A 10,709-nucleotide genomic window follows, 5' to 3' on the forward strand; every position below is an offset into this window, starting at 1 on the left:
AAGGAAGCATTCACTGTCTAGTAGTTGGTTAGTTAGCAAGCAGAAGAGTAGTAATTCATAAGACACATAGCAAGTAATGAACATGTTCAGTCTAAGTAGGAAGAAACAACTGGATAAACACAATAAGAAGGAAAAATGGGAAGTAAAATGGGACAATGGTTTCAGGGTATAAGGTACTACAAAGGGAATTACATGACTAAAAATGAATGATTCAGTAAGTTGCTATAATAAGCCCAAAATAATATGAGTGAGGAGTGGTATAGACCCTTGTGAAGTGAGCATTGAAGGATAAATTACTAAACAGGATTAAAAGCAGTCGTATCAATAAATACAGTATCTAACTTCCTTTGCTAAGATGTAGCAAAATATTAGGAAAAAACAGTGCTATAAATCAAAACTAAGATTTTTCCAGAAAATTTTCTAAGCACATTGAAGAAACAAACAAGCAAGCAAAATTCTAAAATTAATGTGGAATTTTAAGGGAGCCAATATTAGCAAAACTGTCTTGAGAACAGTCTCTAACCTCACACTTTATAATTTCAAAGCATATTACAAATGTACAGTAACCAAAAGCATATGGTATGTAAAATAATGGAAGAGAAGATAGACTGTATAAATAAACCCCATGTATGTGATTAAAATATTTTCTACTACCATGTCAGATTATATAATGAGGCCTAGTTAGCTTTGTCAACTTGACACAGCTTAGTGTCATCTGAGAGAAAAGCTTTGATTGAGTAATTCTATTTATCATGTTGATCTATGGATGTATCTGTGAGGGTTTATCTTGATTATTAATTGATGTGGGAGGGTTCAGTCCACCATGGGAAGTATCATCCTAGGCAGGGATGTATAAGAAATCTAGCTAAGCATGAAATAGGAGCGGGCAGCAAGCTGCAGTACTCCTTCATTCCTGCCTCCAGATTCCTTCCTTGAATTTCTGCCCTAACTTCTCTCAATAATGGATTATGATTTGGAAGTGGAAGTCAAATAAACCCTTTCCTCCCCAAATTACATTTGGTCAGTGTGTCTCATAATAATAACAGAATGAAACTAGAAAAGACAATCCTCTGGACAGTAGTGCTGTGAAGGAAGTTAGAATTTTGCTTTATACCACATACGAATTTAACTCAAAGTAGATTAAACATATGAATATAAATTTTGGAATAAATAAAGGAATTTTCCCCACATTGTATAATTATTTCCTTCTGTGTTGGCTGAAGGGAAGGAATCAATTTTCCTCCATTTTCTAGGTGTCCAACACACTTGGGGAATGAGCCATTCTACATGAACATTATTTGAATCCTGCATAGTAAAATATTTATGATATAACATTACTAAGAAATTTCAAAAAGGAAGTCAATTCTATAAAGAGATCTAAAATATTTAAAATGAGGTTATTTCTTACATTGAGTGTCAAATTTTTAATATTTAAAATTTCACACTGTAGTGTACTTTGTTTTAAAATTTATATCTGTTATATTTGATTTGAAATAAGTTCAATGAAATAACTGGGAACACTTGGATTTCCAGAAAGTATTTTCAAAATCAGTTATGTTGTATATTTCTTTCAGCCAGCAGATGGCATCTGTTTTACTGCTAAAGGATATAAAGAAAATGGATACTAACATGTGTCCAAAGAAACATAATGTAGCACGAATTTCTAAAAGGTCTTATTAATAAAAACAAAGCCTGAGCCAGGTGTTGGGGTGAACATTGAAAGGTCAGAGAAGCAGAACAAGCCACATCCATTCTCACCTTGACAAGTTCTCAGCTGATTTTGTTTTCTCAAACTGGAAGCCTCTGTGTCCTCACCTGAATGGATCTCAGTTGAACTGCTGCTTAAAATTCTAAAAGCTTAAAGGAGCTCTAGTTCCTAGTCCTCATGCCTTATATACCTTTCTGTTTCCTGCCATCACTTCTTGGAATTAAAGGCGTGTGTCACCATGCCTGGCTGTTTCCAGTGTGTCTTTGAACTCACAGAGATCCGGATGGATCTCTGCCTTCAGAATGATAGGATTAAAGGTGTGTGTGCCACCATTTTCTGGCTTCAATGTACATCTAGTGGCTGTTCTGTTCTCTGACCTCAGATAAGTTTATTAGGGTGCACAATATATTGGGGGAACACAATATCACCACAACATAATATAATTTTACATATTTAAAAGAAAGATAAAGTAGATTCATCAGTGAGTTCAAGCAATGAAATGCTACATGCCAATAGATTTTATACTTGTGAATATGTCACAATAACTTAGGACCTTTATGGTAGAAAGGTGCTCATCCATAAGTTGAATAATTGATTTAAAACACTTGAGCATGCTTATTTCAATTTATACATTCTATACTTAGAGCAAGAAGTTCATTAATGAACTCATTATATGGAAGCAAAACTAGTTTCTTTATTCTATAATATATTTTATAACTATAGTTAGCAAGGATTAATCCACCTACTATCATCCAAGTATCAGACCAGTAAAGGTAAAGATAGATCATCCTTATATTAAATAAAAAATTTAGAAAGTTTGAAAGCAATAATATATAATTTATACATAATATTTTAAAAAAATAATAAATCATTTTTTAATTTTATAATTTCATTTAATTTTACATATCAGCCATGGATTCCCTTGTCCTCCCTCCTCTCGCCCCCCTGACCTCCCCCCAGCCCACCCCCCATTCCCATCTCTTCCAGGGCAAGGACTCCCCTGGGGATTCAGCTCAACCTGGTAGATTCCATTGAGGCATGTCCAGTCCCTTCCTCCCAGGCTGAGCCAAGTGTCCCTGTATAAGCCCCAGGTTCCAAACAGCCAGCACATGCACTGAGGACAGGTTCCAGTCCCACTGCCTGGATGCCTCCCAAACAGTTGAAGCTAATCAACTGCCTCACTTATCCAGAGGGCTGATCCAGTTGGGGGCTCCTCAGCTATTGGTTCATAGTTCATGTGTTTCCACTAGTTTGGCTATTGCTCTGTGCTTTTTCCAATCTTGGTCTCAACAATTCTCGCTCATACAATCCCTCTTCTTTCTTGCCGATTGAATTCCCGGAGCTCCACCTGGGGCCTCGCCGTGGACCTCTGCAACCGCTTCAATCAGTCATTGGATGAGATTTCTAGCACGACAGTTAGGGTGTTTGGCCATCCTATCACCAGAGTAGGTCAGTTTGGGCTTTCTCTCGACCATTGCCAGTAGTCTACTGTGGAGGTATCTTTGTGGATTTCTGCAGACCTCTCTAGCACTTTGTTTCTTCCTATTCCTATGGGGTCTTCATTTATCATGGTCTCTTTTTCCTTGTTCTCCCTCTCTGTTCTTGATCCAGCTGGGTTCTCCAGCTCCCCTAAGCTCTCTTTCCCTCGACCCTTGCCCTTCATTACCCTGCCTCACGTCCATTCTGCTCATGTAAATCTCATCCATTTCTCTGTCTCAACTTCATATGGAAAAACAAAAAAACCCAGAATAGCCAAAAGAATCCTGTACAATAAAATAACCTCTGGAGGCATCATGATCCCTGACCTCAAGCTCTACTATAGAGCTACAGTAATACAAACAGCTTGGTACTGGCATAAAAACTGACATGTGGACCAATGAATCGAATTGAAGACCCTGACATTAATCTGCACACCTATGAAAATCTAATTTTTGACAAAGAAGCCAAAACTGTACAATGGAAAAAAGAAAGCATCTTCAACAAAGGGTGCTGGCATAACTGGATGTCAACATGTAGAAGGCTACAAATAGATACGTATCTGTCACTGTGCACAAAACTTAAGTCCAAATGGATCAAAGACCTCAACATAAATCCAGTTACTGTGAACCTGGTAGAAGAGAAAGTAGGTAGTAGTCTTGAATGCATTGGCATAGGAGATCACTTCCTAAATATAATAAATCCTTTTATTTAAAAAAAGCTACTCTATAAAAGGATTTACAGCAATATTGTTTAAACAAGTAGATTTTCTTAATGTATTTAAATTTTACCTGACTTTACCATCATATTGTGAATAAAAATCTAATCAGGTGCTTATTAATTAGCTGCATCTCTCTGGGTTCTTAAGGAGCCTTCTTCAGAGGTGTGGTAAATTTTACCGTTACTCTTCTAAATAATTTGCATTCTTTCCACTTTTAACCTCAAAGCAAAATACTCAAGTCCTTTTTTTGTTTACCATTCAGGAGGATCATACAACAAGGAAGAAAGTAGTCAAAGGGACTTTTCTTAGGTTAAGCTTCAATGCTTCTCTCTCTCTCTCTCTCTCTCTCTCTCTCTCTCTCTCTCTCTCTCTCTCTCTGTGTGTGTGTGTGTGTGTGTGCATACTGACATTCAGAAATTTTAAGAAATGTTTATTCTGTTAAAGCCTAAACCATATCCCCTCATTTTTATGTAGTTTTAATGGACAAGTAACATTTCAAAGTTTTACAGTACTAAACATACTTTACAATATATCTACTTTGTGTAATGACTCAAATAAACTAATGACACATGTATTACCTCATTTATGTCTTAAATTTTATGTATTTAAGAACACTTAATATGTACTTTTACATAAATTTTCAAAAATAAAATATATCTAACCAATACCACCACTGGTTCCTCAGTCCTTAGTAGTCACCATTCCATGTATTTATATTTATGAATTGCTGTAAGTTTCATTTTTTATGGTCCACATAAAAGTGTATCATTTCAACATTGTTTACTTAACTTGCCATGATTTATTTCATGTTCATCAATCCATGTAGTCATAAATGTCAGACATTCCTCATTTAAGGCTGGATAATATTCTAGTGTGTATATAGTCCACATTTTTTAATCCATTATTGCATTCATGGACACTTATATTGATTCTATATTTTTGGCTATTGTGAGTCATGGCCAGTGAACATGGGAACGCAGATATTTCTTCTACATACTATTTCACTTCCTTTGAATATATGCATAGTAATAGGATTCTTAGATCACATGTGGTAGTTCTGTTTTGTTCTTGTTTGTTTTTATCTATAATATTCATGGGTTCCTTCTTTCCACATCTTCACCAATATTTTTATCATTTTAGTAATAGCCATTCAAACATCTATGATCTGATACTTTAATATGGTTTTGATAGGTGTTTACCTATTGCTCATGATGTTGAACGTTTTTCCATTTATTCACTGGCCATTCATGATTTCTTTCTAAAATGTCTGAGCATATTTTTAATTAGATTACTTTTTAAACTATTGATTTGTCTGGATTTATTTGATGCTTTGGAAAGTATCAATTATATGGCTTAAAAGTACATTTTCCCATTCTGCCCAAAGTCTCTTTATTCTATTGACATTTTTATTATGAAGATTTTCATATTTTTCTTTTATTTTTATGTATCCCGACTTTTTTGATTTTGAGGTCTTTACATGATTGATTGATTGATTGATTGATTTGTGTGTCTCTGTATCTGTGTGACTGCACATGTTGTGAACATCCTGAAGGATAGAAGAGGGTACCACATGTCCATTTCTACCATTCTGTGTCCATTTATTTTGAGGACAGGGTATCTTCCTGTGCCTGGAACTCTCATCTCCTTTTTTTTTTGTTTTTTTGTTTTTTTTGTTTTTCGAGACAGGGTTTCTCTGGGTAGCTATGCGCCTTTTCTGGGACTCACTTAGTAGCCCAGGCTGGCCTCGAACTCACAGAGATCCGCCTGCCTCTGCCTCCCGAGTGCTGGGATTAAAGGCGTGCGCCACCACCGCCTGGCCTCATCTTTTTGAGTAGGCAAGAAGCCAGTAAAATACAGTCATTTTCCTGCCCTACTCACACCCATCTTGTTATGTGGGTACTGGAATCCTTCCGATAAAGGAACAGGTGTTCTGAAAGAGTAAATCATCTCTTCAGGCCCTCTTTTGTTGCTTTTAGGTACATGCTGCAATACTCATTGTTTAAAATTGGTTAAAATCTCTGAAATTATATATATATATATATTAAATTTTTATTACTTTAAGTCCTAAGAGCATTGGCTGGTTTTGTAGAGAACCAGGGTTCAATTTTCAGCACCCACAGGACACTTTACCTCCAGTTCCAAGGGATCTGTCTCCCTCTTCTGGCTTCCACAGGCACTGCATGCACTTGATACACAATGGAGGTAAAACACAGACATAAAAATGAATAATATATTTAATAAAATTAAAAGAGTGAATAAATAAAATTAACCATCATAAGAGCAGTCTACATGGACAAATGTTACCATGAGTGGAATAACCCTTTTCCTCAACAGTATCTTCACACAATAGTTGTGTTGTAAAGTTTACATGAAACCCTATGACAAGAGCAACACCCTTAAATTGATATGATATTGAATAACTAAAAAATGTTTTTTGCATAACTGAACATATATAATGAGATGATAAGGTTTTGAGAATTTGATGTCTCTATTATTTTCTGAACTGATTTCCCTAAACTAAGCTTCCTGTTGCTCTTCTGATGTTTGATAAAGTTCTATGTAAATATTTGCTCTTGTCAATGTCAGAGTAGGGCATTCAAGATAAAGGTTGGTCCATTAGATGGACATCAGTTACTAAAATAGAGCCAGATACTTATAAGAGACCAAACTTGTCAATTATGTCATTTGTAAGAAATCTTTAAGGGATCTCACAAGATATGTGTCTTCTCACATTTTGATACACTGTAATCTGTTTTACTCTGGTATGAATGCTTATAGTGTTATACATGACAATTTGATAAGGTTATATAAGATAAGCTTTTTTCTGTCGTATAAAACACTAGCATTCTAAGCATAAATACAGGCATGCCAATCAACATATACAAAACAATGAGTGCAATGCCATTTGAGTAGTGTCCGGATAGAAAAAATGCCCAATATATTACTGAAGCATGTGAAGAAACAAGGAGATTGAGAACCACATGTGCTTTAATCTATGTAATTATCTATAATCATCTCTGCATGGATTGCTGTGGGACATAATATCACTCACGGTGAGACAAGTAGTTTTCATCTATTTTTATTCATTTTTTTTCTGTGCTGTGAGGCCTGCATTTCATTGAATATCTATATCTGATTTTGCCTTTCTAAATTGCTGGTTAAATTGCTGGTATTGGAGAATTCCTCATGTTTTCTTTTCCACCCTACTGATGTCCATATAATGACACAATTTATCACATCCCTGAACAGTACTGGCTGATTGTTGCCCATTTTATCTGAAAGATGGAAGACAAGAAAGGGTCTCTAAATTTTCATGTGAATGTACTGTATATTAACAGCCTTTCCAATCATATTCATACACATCACCTTTATCTTTATCACATGCTACATGTGGTTCTTTTATAAGAAGTGATTCTTCTAACTACAGTTGAAACTTTAAGCTCTGTTTTACTCTGGCATGATAATCATATTAGTACCATCATTCACTACTGCAGTTAGCACACTTCAGAACTGAAATAGGTATCAATTTTATGTCCTCAATCCTGGGGATGATACAAGCATTAATCATTCTAAGAGATGCAAGGTTCATTAAGTAAGTTGTCCTTGAACTTTTACTTTAAAGGTGGCAAAAAATGTGATTAGTTGAACTAAAATGCTTTAATTACATAGAAAATATTTGCAAAATAAGAATTATCTTTCTAATGCTTGTTGATAATGTACTCTGTGTGAGAACATCTTTCAGAGAACATACATGCATTAAATATTTTAAGAATAATCACAATGGTAGAGTTTTTCTTCAAGTAAATGAAAACAATAGTTTGAAACAAATACCAGCTGAAAATATAGGATGTCACAAAGATTGTTTTTAGACCTTATGATGATGTCAACTGTAATGAAAATACACCTCCTTCTCTTCTCAAAAGGGAAGGCTTTGGTTTCAGAGTCTTTCCTACAATAGAATTAAATTCTGCAAAAGGAAAAGTGGCCTCATAAAAAGGAACCCAAATAACATAATAGAAAGCACTATAATTCCATTCAGTCTGACAAGCTATTATTGAGTGCATAATATGTAGAAGGACAAGGGGGGACTAGGTGCTAAGAATATAAAGATAAATAAAATGTGCTTCTTGGCTCATTCAAGCTTTTTCCCTAGTGGGGATACAAGTACACAACAGCTCATTTTATTGTAGTTGTGTAAATCATGACACACTTTCAACATGCTACTATTTTGTGGAATTTGAGAAAATGGCTTAAAGATATGCACACAGAGGACTGGAGTTCCTAAAAGGTGCAAAGGCTGCATTTCTGTTCCAGGTATGTGCTGTCTCTAACGTCTGAAGAAAACCGTTACGCTGACTAGTTTCCTCAAAAACCAGAGCCTAACTGACTATCTTACCTTAAAGAAAGTGAAGAGGAAGAACAACTTTTCTCTCCTTTCCTGTATCCCACATAGCTTTAATAAAACAGGACTTGGTAAATTGTGTGTCACACCTGACCCTGTTTTCATATGCCTTATAAGATAATAACTACTTTTACATTTGAGATGGTTAGAGACATTCAGACTTCATGCCCTTTAGCTCATACAGTTTAAATTATTTACTGTGTGGTTCAATGCAGAAAAAAAAGACTGTCAAATTTTGTACTTGAATGTAGAAAACAGAGAAATGAACAAGTTGTAGAGGGATCTTCTATACATGTCTATTCTCGCTATACAAAAGAAGTCGAGTTTGTGCTATATTTAAGGGGATACTCTAATGACAGTAAAATGAAAAAAGATCAACATTATTTCACACAATGAGTTAGTCTGTTAGAGATTGTCTCAAAGTCAAAATTGTGAATAAATTAGATTCTGGGTTTCAAAAATGCAAGGAAAGGCAAAGTATGGTATGGTGTTCATTTCTTTGATAGATAAAGGAGCAAATGGATTAATTAATGTGGAGAAATAGCTTTATATTTCAATTTTATCTGCACCAAAGTTAGCCATATATCTTTATTAATTTTCATAGTCAAAATATTCCCTGATATTACTATTTGTATTACAAGAAAACATAGATTTATCATGATGTTTATACCTGTTGCTTTCATGATCACCCAACTTCTATCTCCTCTCTGTCTCATAAACCTTCAATAGAAACTGGCTGTTTGTTTTTTAATTCGGGTTTTACCAGCTTTTCCTAGTAGCTGGTCTGAGTACCTTTTTCAGTATTAAGAAAGAAAATATTTTTAGTAGAGTTGTGGAGATAACACAGCAGGTGAAATACTCTCCATGCAAGCAAGCAAGAAGCTCTGATTTCCATCCCCAGCTACCACATAAAATCTGATTGTGGTGTCTTGGTTTTAGAATCTTAACTCTGAAATCAAGTGGATACCTTGATTTCACTGGCTGTTCAGCCTAGCTGAATCTGTGATCCTTGAGTCCCACTGGAAGATGGTGTCTCAAATTCCAAGATGGATGGCTCCTGATGAATAACACGTGAGGTTGATCTATGGCCTACATGTGCATTCACACATACACATACATACCTGCGCATACTTGTTCACCCAAACACAAATACAAAAAACAATGATAATTTTCACATTGAATGAAGTGGTATATATCACTTATACTTTAGGTTTTCTTGAGATGTTGTTAATTTTGGAACTAGATGTGATGATTTTAATTGAAATTTAAAAAATAAAATGTTTAGTTTTTTTTTTGAAAATCCAAGCAATTCACAAAGGTAACAAGTAAGCAGACCTTTTCACTATCAAGAATTGACATTCTAAAACCATTTTATCTTCTTCCTTCTTATTCCCTATATGCAGATTAAATGTGTTAGCTAATGAGGTATGATACCTTTTATATTTTTATGCATTTATGAAAACTTAATTCTGCATTTTACCTGCTTTGCAAAGATACAAAGGCTGTGTTTTCTTGCATATTGAGTAAATTTATTAATATATCAAAGCTTGTACATATTTTCTACTTACTATTTCCTATGAACTTTCCCCATATTAACAGGTGATATTATTGGACATCTCTGTACAATTCTATACTATCTACATGCTGTGACTTGATTTAATTATTTAATGAGTCTTCCAAAATGAATAATTGTATCATTTAGAGGTCTGAAGACATGCATGTGGGTTTTTCATTCCCCTCATTGGCTAGCCACTTATTTTTATCTTTTTCTACTTCCCCCTTTTATCCTATAAATCATGTAGAGGCTTCAGATGGGAGACTTCCTAGAACAGCATCAATTTTCTTGAAATGTAATGTCTCATATGTCTCCAAAATGGAGATGTTCTTTCACAAGAATATCTGTAGAATCTTTTTAAATATTTTCCCAAATATTCTATGAGAATGGGTCGTATTCTTGCCAATTTATGATAATACCTTTTACTTTTATTTTCCCTCTTTTCCCCAAAATAAGTAAATAATAAGCAGACACATAAGTAAATTCAAATATAGGACAGCTCTTCACAGTGCAGATGATATAAACAGCTAGATGAACATGAAAACCTTTCAGTTTTCATATTTGAGAGTAGTGGCTCAGTGATTAGTGAATTATGTGACATGTTAGTGGTATAAATGAGTGTTGTAAGAACACAGAAGAGGATACATTAGCTCTGTTTTGGGATGATGGAATTAGGGAAGGCTTCAGAGGGTAGTTGACAATTTAGCTTAGCATTCAGGAAAGAGCAGTCCATTACAAACAGAAATTCTTAAACATCCAATTAGCAAACATCACATATGCAGCTACGCCTAAGAAACAAGACCTATGACTATTAGTTTCTTTAAAGCTGAAGATAGTTAATCAGACA

The sequence above is a fragment of the Peromyscus eremicus genome, chromosome X (assembly GCF_949786415.1).
Source record: "Peromyscus eremicus chromosome X, PerEre_H2_v1, whole genome shotgun sequence".
NCBI lineage: Eukaryota > Metazoa > Chordata > Mammalia > Rodentia > Cricetidae > Peromyscus > Peromyscus eremicus.